This window comes from Aphelocoma coerulescens, chromosome 1A (genome assembly GCF_041296385.1).
Source record: "Aphelocoma coerulescens isolate FSJ_1873_10779 chromosome 1A, UR_Acoe_1.0, whole genome shotgun sequence".
NCBI lineage: Eukaryota > Metazoa > Chordata > Aves > Passeriformes > Corvidae > Aphelocoma > Aphelocoma coerulescens.
This window is the reverse complement of record NC_091014.1, coordinates 30,402,672-30,420,091: the sequence shown is the minus strand read 5'-3', so window position 1 is coordinate 30,420,091 and position 17,420 is coordinate 30,402,672.

Here is a 17,420-nt window from a genome sequence, read left to right as displayed (position 1 = left end):
CCTTTTCATAAAAACAAGCTAACCAGCAGATGGTTATTCTGTATTTTGATTTATATTTCTATAGATCTATAGTAAGGCTGTTTCCCAAATGTTCCTAGCACTACTACTGCTGAATAGTGGTTTAGGGAAAATGTATTTCAACTCAAATTCCTGTTACTGTAGGGAACTGAGAAACTAGGAGGAGCCTTAGTAGACTGTTACCATTTACATGGCATGAATAATTTGTTAAGAAACAGGAAAGTCATATGAAGCAAAGAAGCCACCTTGCTGAGGAGAAATGCCAGACAGCCGGTCATTCACTCTTACTGGTTTCCCAGCCTACTTGTCTCATCCAGAGACAGTGGCTCATGTTTCACTTAGTAAAATTGTCACTGATACCATTACTTTTCAAATAGAGTCACAACAGAGCTGAAGCAGTGAGAGGTGAGAAGTTGGAGCTCGTGGGAAGTAGTCAAAAGCAAAACAGGCAGTTCTTTAAAAAGGCAGTGATAAAGGCACCATTGCAAACTACTTCAAAGTGGAATAAAAGTAGGAGTGAACTAAGAGCCCAACTTATGAAATCTTCAACAATGGTTAAAAAAAAGTGGGGGAACCTTGACCAGTTTGCTAAGTGTAATTAGCACAAGAATACAGAGGCAAAATCAAAAGATCAGCCAATCAAATGATTCAGAAACAATGATATGTGTTGTACAAATATCGAAAAACAAGGAGTATGTTCATAGGGTAAATCCAGGGAGCAAGTTGATCCACTCTTGTACAGAGAGGAGTCTTCAATGCAGCAGCTGGAAAGGCAGAGGTGTTTCATCCTTGGCAGAATGGGCCTTCACTATCAAAGCCAACTGCAGTGCTGGTAACAACCCATCAGAGTGCAAGCTACAGCTGGGAAAGAAAGGGGTAGGGAATGCTTCAGTTGGTTAGATGTTGTAAAGATGTTGGGCCTTGCAGAGTACATAGAGAACCTAGGCAATTTTAGGAGCTGTCTTTGAGAATTTGCATTTACAAATATACACTCAGATTCTGGTTTTAAAAAGTAGGAGCTGAGGAATTTCAGACCCATGGTTTAAAAAAAAAAAATCCAGAAACAAAATTATTAAGCAAAGAGGTGAGATGTAAAACAAAATCAGTATAGACTCTAATCAATCTAATGTCTTTCTGTACAAGGGTATAGATCTTGCATGTAAAAGGGAGGTGGTAGATGTTGTTTATCTTGACTTCATTGACATTTGTGCTATTGTGACATAGTAACAACGTGGTATAAATGCTACTACTGCAACCAAAGTGAAAATTTTGGGGGAAAACTGCTTTCAGCTGTTCACAGACAAAGTGATGAGATGTACTGAGGGGGATTCTGCAGAGATCTGTCATGAACGAGATACTGTTTTAAAGTCTCTTTAAAACCTTGGATGGTAGAATGGAAAATATGCTTGTGAAAACTTGTGAATAATAAGCATCATAGGACACCAGCTATCTTGGCTTTTCATCTGATACTGTTGAACATTGAATGGGCATAAGAATAGCTCTTCCTTTCCTGGTTGCTCCTGAGCTAATCAGTTACCTCCAATGACCTCTGCAAGTACCTTCTGGTGAGCCCTTGCTTCTTCCTGTGCTTCTTCCAGTGCTTCTTCCATGCTGGCATAGGCTGCACCAGCTGAACTGATCTGTGCTCAAAGCTTGTGTGTCTTTGTCCTCTGGGGACAATAGCAAGATGATTGATAGCTAGACAGAATACTTTAATAAAGGTTTTCCAGATAAAAATGAGACTGAAACCCCTAAATCTGGTTTTACACACCTGACCATTTTTTTCCTGTGTGATCTAAGTTTTCAGGAGATTCTGTATCTCTTTCCCAGAGAATGGTAGAACTGATGTTTGGTTCATGAACACTTTAACATTTCAGAAAGTGAGCCTTTAAAACTAGGTGGGGTGAGTTGCTTTGGTTTGCGGAGGGGGGCTGTTTGTTTGGGGGTAGTGTTTTCTTTGTGGGATTTTTTTAATCTTCAAAGCTCCTGTCTAGAAAAACAAGACCCTCTTTTCCTTGGAGGCAAGTTATAAGATCTTCAAAGCTAGTAACTGTCCTCTGTCTTTCAAGGCTATGTTGAAGCCTGGGGCCATAAGACTGTACTTCCCATAACCCCAGAAATGTTCCATTATGCCTCTAGCTGTGATGCTCCTCTAAGTATCAATAACCTGCCATCACTATGAATACTACATTTATAAAATATTTCAGTGTTTTTAGATTGAGGGCAACCCTATCTTTGCCTGGGTTTTTACTCCTTTACAACAGGCCGCTGGTGCTCTGGTGAAGTGGTTGGGGGAGACATCTGTTGCTAATGTAGTAAATGCCAAAGCTGAAATCAGTACTTTCAGGGCTTGTTTGTGTTCACCCCCTTCAGTCTGTCAACATGAAGTTTATCAGCATGTGGGGGAAAGAAAAAATGAGAAACAGATTCTTGAGCACAAGTAAGTGACAAAACTGGGGGGAAAAGGGGCTCTTTAAATATGTTCTTACATTTCAAGATTTTTCATTAGCTTCAAAGAGACGCTTGTGTGGGATCATCATTTAAAGAGGAGGCAGCTGCAAGCAATTTCCATTAGATACCAAGAGACAGTAAACCTGAGTGAGACGTTGGACATGTTCATTGCATTTCCTATCTAATTGTGTGATACTATCGAGCCCTTCTCACTGGAAACCCAGACACTCTCATTATGTCCAGAATCATGGTGCTAAATAACAATGTGCTAAGATGAGAGGAGTCAATGCTTTAACTGTTTTGCAGCCCTTCACGTATGTTTGCACAGAAATAAGATGAAAGTTTCCAGGTCCTGCTTTGATAGATCACAGCTTATAATTATAGTCACGTTGCATGGGAACGTGGGCACACTGCTGGCTAGATTAGAGACAGACAAAAGCAAAGCATCCCTGTTATATTTTCTCAAGTGTGCTATCTTGAGCCTATTTTAGAAATTTGGATGAAAATGTGTTCATACTTTTTCTCATTTCCTCATTTTTATAGCTCTGAAAGATCCAGTGGTTCTGCTTTGTTTCAGTTCTAGTAAATTCTTCTTTTGCTTGTCCTTTATTTATTTCCACTGTGATCATTTTACTGGACTGTATTCATTGTCCTCCTTTGCCTCAATCTGAGCTCTCCACCCCCTTCAATGCTGTCTCCACCTCCCTCCCTGGAGGCAGCCCCTGTCATTATCACCTCTCCTTCACTCCTCTCTTCCCTGACATAAGCGAGAAGCTCGATGACACACAGTTTCCTGCTTAAAAGCAGGCTGTTCATCACCAGCTTTTATTTACTTAATAGCCCTCTTTCACAACAGTGCTCCACAGCTTGTTGTTGAAGGTACGGGGAGGGAAATCAAAGAGGGATTTGCAGAGCAGAGGGGCAGAGCTGTGGGTCTGCGCGGTGCAAGGGCTCTGGGTCGCAGCCTAAAAAAACACAGGGCCAGGCTTTTGAATGCCTTGCTCCCCACAAAATACTGCAGCTGCATACTGCACGACACTGATCGGCTGTACAGTCACGCCAGAAGGTGAGGGGTTCCCAAAAGGGGTGAAGTGCCTGTTGATGTGTCTCGTGAGACCAGCCTAGTTTCCCATTCTTTTCCAGTTTTCAGTGATCATTTATATTTGACTTAAATGATACCAGAAATTAGGTGACTGTTTTGGAGTGGAAACTATACATACAGAGGCACGTTTGTGGCCAAGATGTTTTCTTGTGAATTACTTCTTTCAGTTATGTGCTTAATTTGACCCAGAACGTTGTTTAGTTACCTAATAGATTTACTTATTTAGGCATGATTATTAACTCGAAAGTAAGAATTGCATGGTTTACTTCGTACAGAGCTACAGTACCTCCTTAGAGAGGTACCAGATAATTTTAATTTCACGGTAGAACACATTTTCTTTCCCAAATGTTGAACTCAGTTTTGAATCTGCCAGGCCTTTTCCAGATGAGAGGCAAATGCACCTAACAATGCAGATAACAATAATTACCCACAAAAAGACCAGCTAATATGCTGCCTCCCAACTCATGTTTCTTTTATCCCAAACCTCCTCGGAGTGTGTGAGAAAGATTAAAACATACTGCAATTTCACCCAGGTGTCGTAGTCCATACCTGATATTACCCAAGACAACAAGAAATAAGAGGTGGAAATGCTGAATATGCACTTCTGAGTGATGAATGCCCTGAAGCAACAGAAATGCAAGGCAGGTCCCCCAGGAGAAAGGTAGAATTAATGATCTTGATTGTTTTATTATGATCTCTGGTATGTTTTTCCTGTCATAAGGGGAAAAAAAGCTATTTGCTACACAAAAAAATATCTTGTAGAGCCTACCTAGTGCTAAAAGGCAAGGGCATGAATTATAAATAACTTAGGGAGAGAATGAGTATGGAAAGAGTCCTCCATAGTTTCATTCAGGAATGTGTTTGTGGTAGTTTAAGAAAAACAAAACAAAACAAAAAAACCCAAACAAATTCACATTTAATTTGAAGGAACTCTCACATGTATTTCATTTCTGAAGTGCATAGACTGTGTCTCCAGCTGAGAAATGAAAAGCAAACTAAAGAACTCAAAAAGCATAGGAAGTAGCTTATGTTACCTTATAATAATGTATTTTCTTTCAGTAGAGAAATTGTGGTTCACACATTCTTCTCCAGAGTGGTTCATACTGCAGATGTATGAATTTGTACAACTGTGGGCTCCCACCAAAGATGGGAGCCTTTCTGTCTTCATGTCCCCACTCCCATGTGTGTACCTGTTCTTTTCCTTGCATCACACCAGGGGATTATGCAACTTCAGGGTGAATCGGCTTCCCTGAGCCAACAGAAAATCAACAGGTTTTTGGTGGGGTGGTTTGCTTTGGGGCTGCCCAAGAGACCTGAGCTGGAGGTAGGTGGGGAGGATGGGGAAGAAACTGGTGGGTGTGTGGGGGTGACCTCATTGCTTCCATCAGCTTTAGCTGGAGCAGCATTTCTGACTGCACTCTTAGGCAGCTTCAAAACTGGAAAAGCACACAGGGAGAGTTGTTCACTATCAATATGCTGCTCTCTATCAATATGCTGCTGGACCAGCAGTAAAGATTTGGGGGAGGAGGAGGTGACAATAAATGTGATGAAAGAGGCAGAATTCTGAGAGGTTTGAATGCTAAAGCATATGGGATATTTGGAGAATGGGAAACCACCGGCTCAGCTCTTTTTGAAGAACAGAAGGAACCAGGCTCATGCATCTTCCATTATCTAGTGACTGATGAGAGTTTTTACTGAAGAAATTAAAAACTCACTCAGCTTCAACCAAAAAATATTGTTTTCTCATTTGCTCCTGTTCAGATATTTGCTACTGATCACAATCTGGTGGATGATGTGCTATGAAAGGTGGAGGCAGCATAAAACACCATGCTGAATAATTGATCACCACCCCTCCAGGCTACGTCTGTGGATGAATGCATGTGCCAGTTAGGATGACCGTGTCCCGTGTCCCTAGTTAATGCTCTTAATTGACAAACACTTGATCTGAATTAAAATAGTATGTTTAAAGACATTTATGTCAGAAGATCTTTCATATTTTAGTGTTTCTCTTTTGTGTGTTTTTCTGATTAAATGCAGGCACCTTTTTGGCCCTTTAATTGTATGGACATTTAGAAATTATGTATTTTTTTTTAGAACAGTGGTGTAAATCTTGATTGCACGAAATCAGTGCAAACCTCCTGTTCACCTTCCCACTGTACTTCTTTGTCCACTGTTTGTTGCTACCAAGTAGTTATAACTCCCTCATCTTCTTAATAGGAATTTGGGGACAAAATAAAAGCCAATATATTGAGTCCCTGTATCTCATTCACAAAGGCAACACAAAACAGTAAAGAGACAGAAGGCTAGACAACAGCATTGCTGAACTCAGTATGTGGCAGGGATTTCCCACCTTTAAGTCCATTCTAGAGATTTCTTGGCCTTTCACAAGAATCACAGGAGGATAAGAAATTTTATCTGAAAATAGCTCTGAGGTAAATTAGTTCAGCCAAATTAAATTTAATAAAGAAATAAAATAAAGAAAGATCGGTCACACCGAAAGCCACGATCGAGAAAAGCAGCTCCGAGCCCGGGGTCGGAGCTGGGTGAACACGCACAGATCTGATCTCTATCGCACCAGACCTCCCAAGTTCACGGCTGCTGCTTCGGCTGGTCCCTTCTTATACAGTTTTTGGGTGAAGTCCGAATTAATTCTGTTCTTCTCGTAATTTTAGCATATTCATGAAGTTTTCTTGTCCCGGAGTTGGGCTGCAAAAGCCTTTCCTGGGTCTGATGAATTGTCCATCCTGGGTGATGAGTGGGTCATTTCTGGTGATGGAAGGGCCATCTCTGATGATGGATGGGCCATCTCTGGTTCCCGGAACAGTTATTTTTAGTTCCCGGAATGTCCCGATTCCTTATCAGATGAGATGTAGATATCAGAAGGTGGTTATCAAGTCTTCATGGTGCAAATGTCCCAGTGATAAGATCTAACCCCACGTAGGTGGAATCTTCACTTATTGTGAGAGAACTTCTTTTAGTGCTGTGAAATTTTTTCTCTCAGCCAGGCTGGTGGAGGGACTTTGAAATTCTGTCTCTACATGGTCTGATTACATTCCAGTTTTATACATAATAGCACGAATTACATACTTTATTTATTACAGCTCCGAGTCCTAAACAATTAAAAATTTTAATAGAGCTGATATTATGCATATGGTGCCTTCTGGAATTTACTTCAGACTCTGGAAGAAGGAAAAAAAAAAAAAAAACAAAGAAAAATCTAAACAGCAAACAAAGAAAACAAAACCAACAACAAAACCCTGGAGGAGTTAAAAGAGTTGGAAAAAGGGCAGGGTTAGTACGAAAAGATGCCATTGTGTGTGAGCTCTTCCCTCAGCTTTTTGCATCATCTCAGCTTTCTCAGTGTTGCATCTTCTGAGGTGCAGAGGGTCTGGCTCTTAGTGGCCTTAGGCCATTCTCTCATCTGTTCAGTTTTGGACAATAATGGTTATTTGAAGGCAGCTGCCTTGATTTTCTCCCCATGTGACTTTTCACACAGTCACATCCAAGCTTGGTTATGTTTGTTTTACATTTGCTATGATAAGTTGATTTACTATTTCCTAGAGAAATTGTTTAAAATGACCTTGTAAGTGCAGAGTTAACATGAATTATAGAAAGAGATAGTCAAATTTCATCATTACTAATTTTTTTTTCTGTCTTTTTCAAGACATTTTTACTTTTCTTTCAGGTAAGGACTTTCTCCAAAGTATACATGTGTGTCCACACATGGTGCATACTGCATGTTACCCTCTGCATTACAGGAATGTTAATAAGGATATAAGGGCCAAGGTGAAGCTTTTGAATGTTACAAAGTAGCAAGTTTAAGATTTCCCCTTGTTAGTCTTTTTTCATCCGTATTCTCCACTGAACCACATGGAGATCCCATGGAGGAACAATACATGCTGATACTGCATAGTGCACTTTCCACAGGGGATTGAGTCAAGGTCCTGTAGTCACCTGGCACCTTAATGCTTTTTGGGTGGCTGACTTAGCTACCCACATAACAGTTTTTAGTCTATTTTTAGTAGGATTCTTGCTTCTTTTTTCTTTAAAAAAAATCAGTTTAAGGATGATACAACCATGTATATGTGTCCCACGTCATGGACAGGTGTCCTTTTCCAGATCCAGCTGTGCTGGGGTGAAGAGTTATTCTCCCTGCAGTTCACAGTCACCCACCCCTTCTCCGGGAAATGTTTCTGTTCCCTGGTACCCACTGGCTGAGCCTGCCGTCCACCTCCAACGTTGGAATGAAGTCATTCCAGGTTAGACAGGGTGAGCAGGAGGGTTCATTCACCTGCTTCATTCAGGTTGAAATGGTATGGGGAAAGTAAAGCTTCCCAGGGGGATCATATCTCTCTCAGCAGACCCTAAGAGACGCTACCCATGAACTGATTCCTCCTGACAGAGGAGGATAAAAGTGTGCCAGCGCACTGTTTGGAAAGAGGCATTTCCAGAGTGCTCTTCTGCTGACACCTGAGCAGCCCAAACAGAAGGACAGTGAACATTTTGTTCTCTCCCTAAAGCTGTGTTAGAGCTCTTGTAACAGAGGAAAGGCCTTTCCCTGGAAAATACAACAAACTTTTCTATAAATCATGCATCTTCTCAAATAAAGAGAATGATTTTTGAGGGCAAAAAAAAGAACAAAAACCTAAGCAAACCAGTCTGACTTCTCTGTTTTGATCAGGAGACTGGACCAGGAACCTCCTGAGATCCTTCTAACCTGAGTTAACCTGATGCTTCTATCCTGTGATTTATTTTCTTTTTTTTTAAGTAAAAAAAAAAAAACCAGGTGTAGCTGGTTATAACTGTCCCTAATACTATCAACTGAATGCAAATAATTAGTGCTTTGGGGAGGGTTCCCATTACAGCTGAGACAATAGGATGCCTAGTTGGTCACAGAGTGATAGTTTCCCCTCTGCCAGTCTCTCTCTGGTTCTTGTAACTGTTCACATGGTCTCACAATTTTTGGGATCTGCTGGGTGAGCTAGTAGAAAACTACCTAGTGAGCTGACCTGGCTCACCCATGGATCAGACAGTGACAGAGGCAAAAAAAAAAAAAAAAAAAAAAAAAAAAAAAGGGAAAAGATGGGGCCACACAGCCAAGAAAAAAAACTCTGTGAAAGCAGGGCCTTAGCTTCTAGCATTAGCAAGCTGTGAGATAGTACAGTTTTGTTCTTGTAAGTTAATGTAGATGTGTCTAGTCACTGTCTGGGTCAGTTCTCCCATTATCATGTTTAATTATTTAATACACTATCTGATCCTTTAGGACTGCAACCCTGTGATATAAGCTGGTCTCTGTGCCTCTGTCTTGCAATGTAAAGGTTGAGAGCTTAGGTTGTGAGTGCCAGGAATCAAGTCATGTCTCTGTGAAGTACCACTTATGTCTCTGCTATTAAATAAGTGATAGACTACAAAGAGCTTTTCATTTTTCAGTAAGTTGCCTGTTCAGAGGCTTTTCTATCTTTTCATCATAGGTCAGATTCATCCTTTTTGTTGTTAGAACAAATTGGGGGTTTTTTGGGTGATTTTCAGTGCAACCTCCAGTGCTATCCTTTTGCTGAGGTTACCTATATTTATGTTGCTGACTTGTGTGCAATGAAGCCTGAGTCACCACAGCCCAGAAAGAACAGGCCAGCTTTCTCCTCCTTGCTTCTGGTTGCAAGCTCCTGCTGTTTCCCGTCAAACAGCTGCAGGCTGAGCTGGACTAGCTCACAGATCAGAGCAGAGAAAATGAACCCTGCAGAAAACCCAGCAGAGTGGTTACAGTCAGCTTGGCAAGGTGCTCCAGCTCCCCGTGCCCTGCCCTGTCCCTAAGGCAGCCAATGCACAAGGGAGACAGGAGCAGACCACTGGGTAGGGAAAGGGAATGCTTCCTTGGGCGACAGCCTACAATTAGCTTGCATAAAGTGATTGTGAAATGGCACGATCAGTTACTGTCTGGTCTTCAGAAGTACTTGCATTAAAATTTTTCTTCAGGTGATTTTACACATAAAAAAATTCTATGAGAAATTCCCTGTGAAGCTGCAGAGCCGGTAAGAGACCTTATCATAACTTTTTCCTCAAACAAATGTAACAGGAAAGAATGATTCTTTAAAAATTTTATTTCATTTGCCAGAGAACAAGATCAAGCCAGAGAATATTTTATACTTCATCAGTTAAATATTTACAATAGTAAAGTGAAGTGGTGGTTTTCTTTTCAGCTTTCAGCAACAAATTCAAAACCATGCAATGATTAGCTACACATGAAGTCAGTGTGAATGAATAACAGTATTTTTAAGAAGCTGTCAGAGGCTTATATCACAGCTGGCATCTATTAATACAGTGAGTGATTTCTAACACAGATAGACTCCAAAATTAACGCTATCCATTTAGAAAGACTGTGGAGTGCTATAATTATGTTGGAATACTTTGGCTGTCAATAAAAGTCACACTTAATGTGTGTATTCATATCCATTAACACAGGTTTCTAAACAGAGAAGCTGTAAATTTGGAGGGTTTTGATACAACTTAATCCATACATAGTTTAACATAATCTAGAAAAATAACAATTTGTCTATTATTTCCACATCAGCAATTTTTGTGGAAACTGACCAGTTTGACGTGGTTAGTTTTTCTAGCAAAGTTTCCATGTTAATGTGTGCTTTCACCTAGCCTCCTCAGGCTTCTCAGAAGTGGCACAATTACTCCAGACTCAGCAGCAATAAATTCCAAATTATCCTCTAGCTTGTTTCTGCACACCCACAGAAAACAACTTCCCTGCGGTTATTCTCAGAAGACTTGAGATTCCATCTGCTTACTTTATTTCAGGTGGAAAAGGAAACCCAAACAAGATAAAACTGACAAGTCTGTATCTATTTAAACCTCTTCAAAATCCAGAGTGAATGCTTGGATTTAAGCACAGTCACTGAAGGTTTACAGTGGCAGGCAGACAAGAACCCAGAGAACCCCAGGGCTGTTAGAAACACATGTAAACAAGCTCAAAGCAAGTTTAAAGAAGAGTGAACTTGTGCCCGCTGTTTATTTCAGTGTAAACACATAATGCTATCTTGAAATAATGTCTGTGAACCAATTCAGGCAGTAAATTTGACCCTGTCAACTACCAAAAGAAGGATTCTCAGATGGCTCACTGAAGGAGTATAGCAGACCATGGTCCAGTGATCAGCTCCTAGTTGAGTGTCAAACCAGGGTGGAGTAAAGGAGAATGTTGCCATGATTCGGGGAATTTATGTGTTGCAAGGACAGCCTACAAAAATTCAAACAACCTAGTGTATTACTACTTTTACAGCTGCTGTGATTCTTCCACCTCTATTTGATTTCAAACACAAAGAATGACTCCGAAATCACATTTGTCTGCTTAAAATATTTCATATGCAGCAGGAAAAAAGAGTTGCTACCCTCTGTATAATATTCTTTGTTTTGGTTTTTTTTTTTTAAGTATCTACTAAAGGAAATTAGAAGCTGGTAATTTTTTCCAAGAAAATAAAAAACTAAACTGATATACTTTGTACATAAAGTATCTTGGATTATGGAAGACTCATGTAATCCCTAAATATGTAGAATGTTTGAAACTGAGGTGTCCAGTACCATAGGAGGCCAAGATTACAAACACGTGAAGTAAGCAGTGTTGGCACAGTGCTGGGCTCTCCTTGATATGCCTTCTCCAGCCCCAGTGTCCATGGAGCTGTAAACATTGTGTCTCTCTGGAACCAAATCCTACCCCTTGACCTAATGGTGGTTTTTGGTATAGGCTGAGACCCCGAGTACTATCCATCACATTGATGACTGAGATTAGAAACATGTGGAAACGCCAATGTTTGTGCAGTCTGGTGCTCTCCTTGGCATGCCTTTTCAAGCCTCAGTGGCCCTGTAGTGGTAGGCTTCGTGATTCCCTGAACCCTTATCCTAACTAATTGTGGCTTTTGGTTGAGACTGAGGTCTCGGATACTGTGAGTGGACCGGACCAGAAAGATACGGAGAGAGTATGTTCTTGCCTTGCCTTTTTCAGACCCGGGGTCCCTGTTGGGACAGTTTTCTTTGTGGTTCTCTGAACCCTACCCCTACCTCTTGACCCTAATGGCAGCTTGGGGTTGAGGCCGATGTCCCAGGTACTACGAATGGCCCAGATTAGAAAATGTGGAAGGAGCAGTACAGGTGCAGTGTCCTGCTTGCCACGGTCTCCTTTTTCAAGCCCCAGTGTCTGTGGAGCTCTATGCCTACTAGTTGTCTGAACCCCAATCCTAAACCTAATGGTTTAGATTGAATCTTGGATTAGGATGAAGGTTCCAGGTTCCATGGGTGGCCCAGATAAGAATGATGTGGAAGAAGGAATATTGCTGTAATTCTGTGCTCTCCTTGGCATGCCTTTTCCAGGCCCAATGTCCCTGGAGCTGGAGGCTTTAGGACTCTCTGAACCCTCTTCCTTGGTAATGAAAAATGAGACACCACACAGTAAAAGAAAAGTTTCACCCAGACCATCTTATGGAACTTACTGTCTCTTCCCTTTAATTCCCTGGCTTTCCCACTGTACAGCCAGGTACAGCTGTAACATGCTCGTATGATTACTGATGTTCCTGCTGTTCATCTTTATATGGGTAACATTAGCTTTACAATACTTCCCATCTTTGATAACACTGGAAACAGACATTTTAAGGTTGCTTCTGAACTCTGAGGTTTTGTATAGCAACACCATTCATCAGTACATCTAAGATGTGATTCAACTGGCCAGAAATAATTCTTCCAAGCTCTCTACTGAGGACTTCATACTGAAATGGCAGCATGCTGTTAGAGATCATCCTAACTATGCCTACTATGGCAACCCTTTCTTACAACTTCTGAACATCAAAGAAAGCTTATATAATCTGTAAAATCATCACCGCAGGTGAATTACATTTTTTTCCTCCTAGTTCCAGACTTACAATGTACTGTAAGGAACATAGAGTACTGGTGTGATTCTAGTATGTCTTCATATAGAGATCTGAGAGAATGATTCAAAACTTCTTTGCTTTGTACACATCAAAGTTCAAGATCCTTTTGTATGGATTGTAGGACACATCACCAAGGATGTGTCATAGGATGCACCACCTATGCTTCAAGTACAGCACTTTTTCTGACAATTTACTGATGAAATGTTTTAACTAATTTTTAACTTAGAAAACATAAAAACCTAAACCTGTTACCTCAGAAATTTGTCATTTGCCAGTCTTTTCTCCCACATCTCTGCTAGAATCATACAATCATTAAGGTTGGACAAGACCTCTAAGATCAAGTCCAACCATCACCCAGCAGCACAACAAATTCACCACCAACCCATATCCTCAAGAGCTGTATCCACGTGGGCTTTTTGAAAATTCTCAGGGATGGTGATGCTACCATTTTCCTGGGCAGCCTGTACTAATGCTAAACAACCATTTCTATGAAGAAATTTTTCCTAATATCTAATCTAAACCTTCCCTGTTGCAACTTGAGGCCATTTCTTCTTGTTGTATTGCTTGTTATATGGGAGAAGAGGCTGAGCCCCACATCACTGCAGTCTCCTTTCAGGCAGCTGTAGAGAGTAATAAGGTTTCCCCATAGCCTCCTTTTCTCCAGGCTAAACACCCCCAGCTCCCTCAGCTGCTCCTCATTTTTGAGTTGAGTTCCAGACTTTTCACCAGCACCATTGTCCTTCTCTGGACACACTCCAGCACCTCAATGCCCTTCTTGTAGTGAGGGGCCCAGAAGTGGACACAGGATTTAAGGTGTGGCTTCACCAGTGCTGAGTACAGGGGGACAATCACTGCCCTGGTCCTGCTGCCCACACCATTGCTGATACAGGCCAGGTGCCATTGGCCTTCTTTGCCACCTGGGCACACACTGGCTCATGTTCAGCTGCTGTCAACCAGCACCCCCAGGTCCTTTTCCTGTGAGCAGCTTTCCATCCACTCTTCCCTCAGCTTGTAGCACTGCCCGGGGTTGTTGTGACCCAAGTGCTGGACCAAACCCTTTGCCTTGTTGAGTCTGATATGACTGGCCTTGGCCCATCGATCTGGCCTGTTCAGATCCTTCTGCAGGGCCTTCTTACCCTCCAGCAGATCAACACTCCCACCCAGCTTGGTATCATCTGCAAACTGACTGAAAGTGCACTTGATCTCCTCGTCCGGATTGTCAATGAAGACATTAAACAGGACTGGCCCCAGTACTGAGTCCTGGGGAGCCCCACTGGTGACCAGCTGCCAACTGGATGTAACTCCGTTCACCACTCTCTGGGCCTGGCGATGCAGCCAGTTTTTACCCAGCACTTATCCACACCATGGGAATCCAGTTTCTCCAGGAGAATGCTGTGGGAAACAGTGTCAAAGGCTTTACTAAAAGTTTAGGTAGACGACATCTGCAGGCTAAGACCTGGCTGCATGCTTTCATGGAGCTCTGTCTGGGTTGCCACATCCTTTCTGGTGCATGCAGAGGATGCAACTTTTTTGTTCTTTATTTTGTCCGATAATGTGAAAACAAAGGAGCATTCAAACTTTCCTTAGTGTTAAATCTCCTGAAATGTCACATGTAGGCTTCATATGGAGGACATACATAGTATGGTATTAACGACTGCTATAAGCAATAAGCAGGTGCAGATCTATACCTTAGCATATATATCTGTCTCTATATAGATGTATCTATACACTTACACCTGGAGATAACAGTCAAATGTCATGCTTCCTCACTCACTGATTTGCGTGATCAGCTCAGTTGGGCAAAAGCAACTGGGGACACTGGCCTCATCTGTCAATAGCTCCCCCTGGCAACACACACAATTACCACCTGGTCCCCAATGCCACTCTTGTAAAGCATGTCTGTGCCTGCCTGCTGGTCAGTTGATGATCAGTCTCTGACTGGTATTAGTTCACCCAGTAATGCAAAGCAGCTGATCAGTAGACCTGGCCTAACTTGTATCTCCCTTTGCCTTGGTATGTAGCGGCACAAAGCAACCAGTGTCCACTGATGAGCCTGGCTCAAAACTTCAGGTGTTTTTCAGCTGAGCCAAGATTCCAAATTTATGTCATCAGGTTTTGTGAGGTATTATGGCACCTTTATTGTGTCTTCTTACTGGGTTTCCTCACAGGCTTTCTGGTTAAATATTCACATGTAAAAACTTTTTGAAGTAATTCTCAGACAAAAATCAATGTTAAATTGGAGTAAATATTAAGAATTATATCATTAATTTAACTGAAAGTAATCCTGGAAAAGATACCAACTGCAGCTACAGATGGCTACTCTTATCAAAATCAGGCTCCACTTTTTCACAGGTTTGGTCGTATCTGCAACCAATGAACTGAATATCATCCTTAATGGACACCACCAGTGAGACTAAAAGTAAATGCATATTCTTGCACTGAAGTCTGCTAGATATTTTATTTTTGTTAGTAGAGATCTCAAATGTAAGAATGCTTTGAATTATAAACGGAATAGTCTGTTTTGTTTCTATACTGTCCTTTGATCAATGGATTACAAAAATTGTTAAGAGATTCAAATCTAGGCACAGAGACAAAACCTCTTAGATTGCGTTAGTCTTTTTTATTAGTCTTAATAAAGCAGACAGTTTGTTGGCAATTACAAACTGTTTATTTTAACTAAGCCTGTATTCAGTCATGCATCATGTCAAGGTAATCTGATGATTGAAGACTTCTGTATGTCCATCCCTTGTCCCAGTCAAGCCAACTGAAAAATCCCAGTGCTTTGTCCGTTACCAGCATGCTAAATTGAACTTCAGCCTATGCCATATTACTCTCTGAAGCTATTATCGCCCTTTGATTGCTACAGTGTCTAAAATGAAAATCGTAATGATGATACTTACTGTGGAACCCAACTAATTCTATAGCTGCAAAGATTATACATTATGTAGATTTGTTTTGGAAGATTGGCCTATCAGTAATGCTAGCATTAATGAAAATAGTACCCTTCTGCCTTTTAATGGGCTTTCTTCCGTGTCTAGTCTGCTGCCCTTCTTCCTCATATCCAGGAAAAAGGCTCCAAACATCAAGAATTCCATATTCCAAATTCCATTTAAATAATTTATTATCAATGTTATTTTGAATGCTTATTTTTGAAGCATTCCGCATTTTCTCTGCCTGGAGTGTTACAGTGTCCTTTATTCTTTTAGACTAGTCCAAAGAGCTCACTCAATATACTTGAGTGCTCTGCTCTGTCAGAATGATATCTCATCCTGGCAAATATCCAGCTGGTATTTCATTTAAATTTACACAACAGAAGCCGTTACAATTTTGAACTCCCTTCACACAATTCTCATCATGCAAACCCATGTTTGTACCCCAGTGCCGGTACACAACCTTCTCACAACACCGTTTGAAATTAAGGGATAGTTCGCTTCAGGGCATGCCATCAAACTGTAATCTATCTTAAAGCTGCAATTTGAATAAAGTTCAGTTTGGCAGGCCAGAGAGATTATGATTCATGCTGTAATTTTGTCTGTCAGGTGCTGTTGCAGTGCTATTCTGGCTAGTGTCCCTGGCAGACTCCTAAGAAGACAGAACAAATAGCTCTTAGAATATGCACAATTTTTAGACTTTGAAGCTTCATGACTTCTCTTGTATTTGACCTCCAGAAGTTACTAAATGAAGACAAAGTCAATCCATTTTTTCCTGACACTTTCTTGTGGAGCTGCTTCTTTCCTATGTCTACTGTACCGTTAGTTATCTTCTAGTTGCACAGAGACAGATTCTTACCTGGAGTTAAGAGTACAGTTCAAACAGCTCGCAGAAAGGTGTGATGGTTAACCCAAGCACAGTATCCAGTGCATTCTACTGCACATTAATGGGAGACATGGCTAAAGAGTTTCAGATGCATGTCTCTCTTCTTAACTGTGCAGTAGCTTTTTTCCAACAAATAATTCAAGTTATAGGATTTTTTTCTTTCAAACAATTCAACTACATCTAAAACTCCTGAATTTGTTTAAAATCTTCTTACATGTGCAGCTAACAAATATTCTGTTGTTAATATATGAGCTAGTATCTCACATTATTAATTACTTTATCTACTTAAGTACTTCCTCAAGGATAAGGGAAATGCCTTTACTATATCATAAAAAGGACATTCAGCACTTCATTCTTAGCAATATTTATCAAGGTTTATATGAAAATGGTAATAGCTATATAGATTTGGTAAGAACAAATTTGGACATTAGAGTTCTCTGGAATGCTACAGAATCTGCAATTAATTAAAAATAGAAGATTTCAGATAGTCTTTTCAAAAATCCAGTCTTCAGGAAAGAGCAGTTCTTCTCTGAAATACATAATTTAATAACCTATGTATAAAGACTTTATTCTGGAAGAGATACATTAAGGCACTCCATGTCCTTATTTATTTTGCAAGTGGTAATGAACAAACTGAGACAGAGATCTGGTTGGTATGTTTGAAAGCATAAATCAGAAACTGTCACTCAAAGCTGACTTAAAGCTTGCGCTTACACTGCCTTGATCTCAGGGTTTCTTTGAAGATTTCTTCGTAGGGCTGTAAGAGAGCATTCTGAGGGTTAGTCAAGCATGTGTAACAGCTATAGATGATAACTCTGATGCAGAATTAATCATAGAATCATAGAATATGAGGAATTGTAAGGGACCCATCAGGGTGATTGAGTCCAACTCCAGGCCCTGCACAGGACCATCCCCAAGAGTCACACCATGTGCCTGAGAGCATTGTCCAAACACTTCTTGAACTCTGTCAGGCTGGTGCTGTGATCACTTCCCTGGAGAGCCTGTGCCAGTGCCCAACCACCCTCTGGGGGAAGAACCTTTTCCTAATATCCAACCTAAACCTCCCCTGACACAGCTTCAGGCCATTCCCTCGGTTCCTGTCACTGTCACCA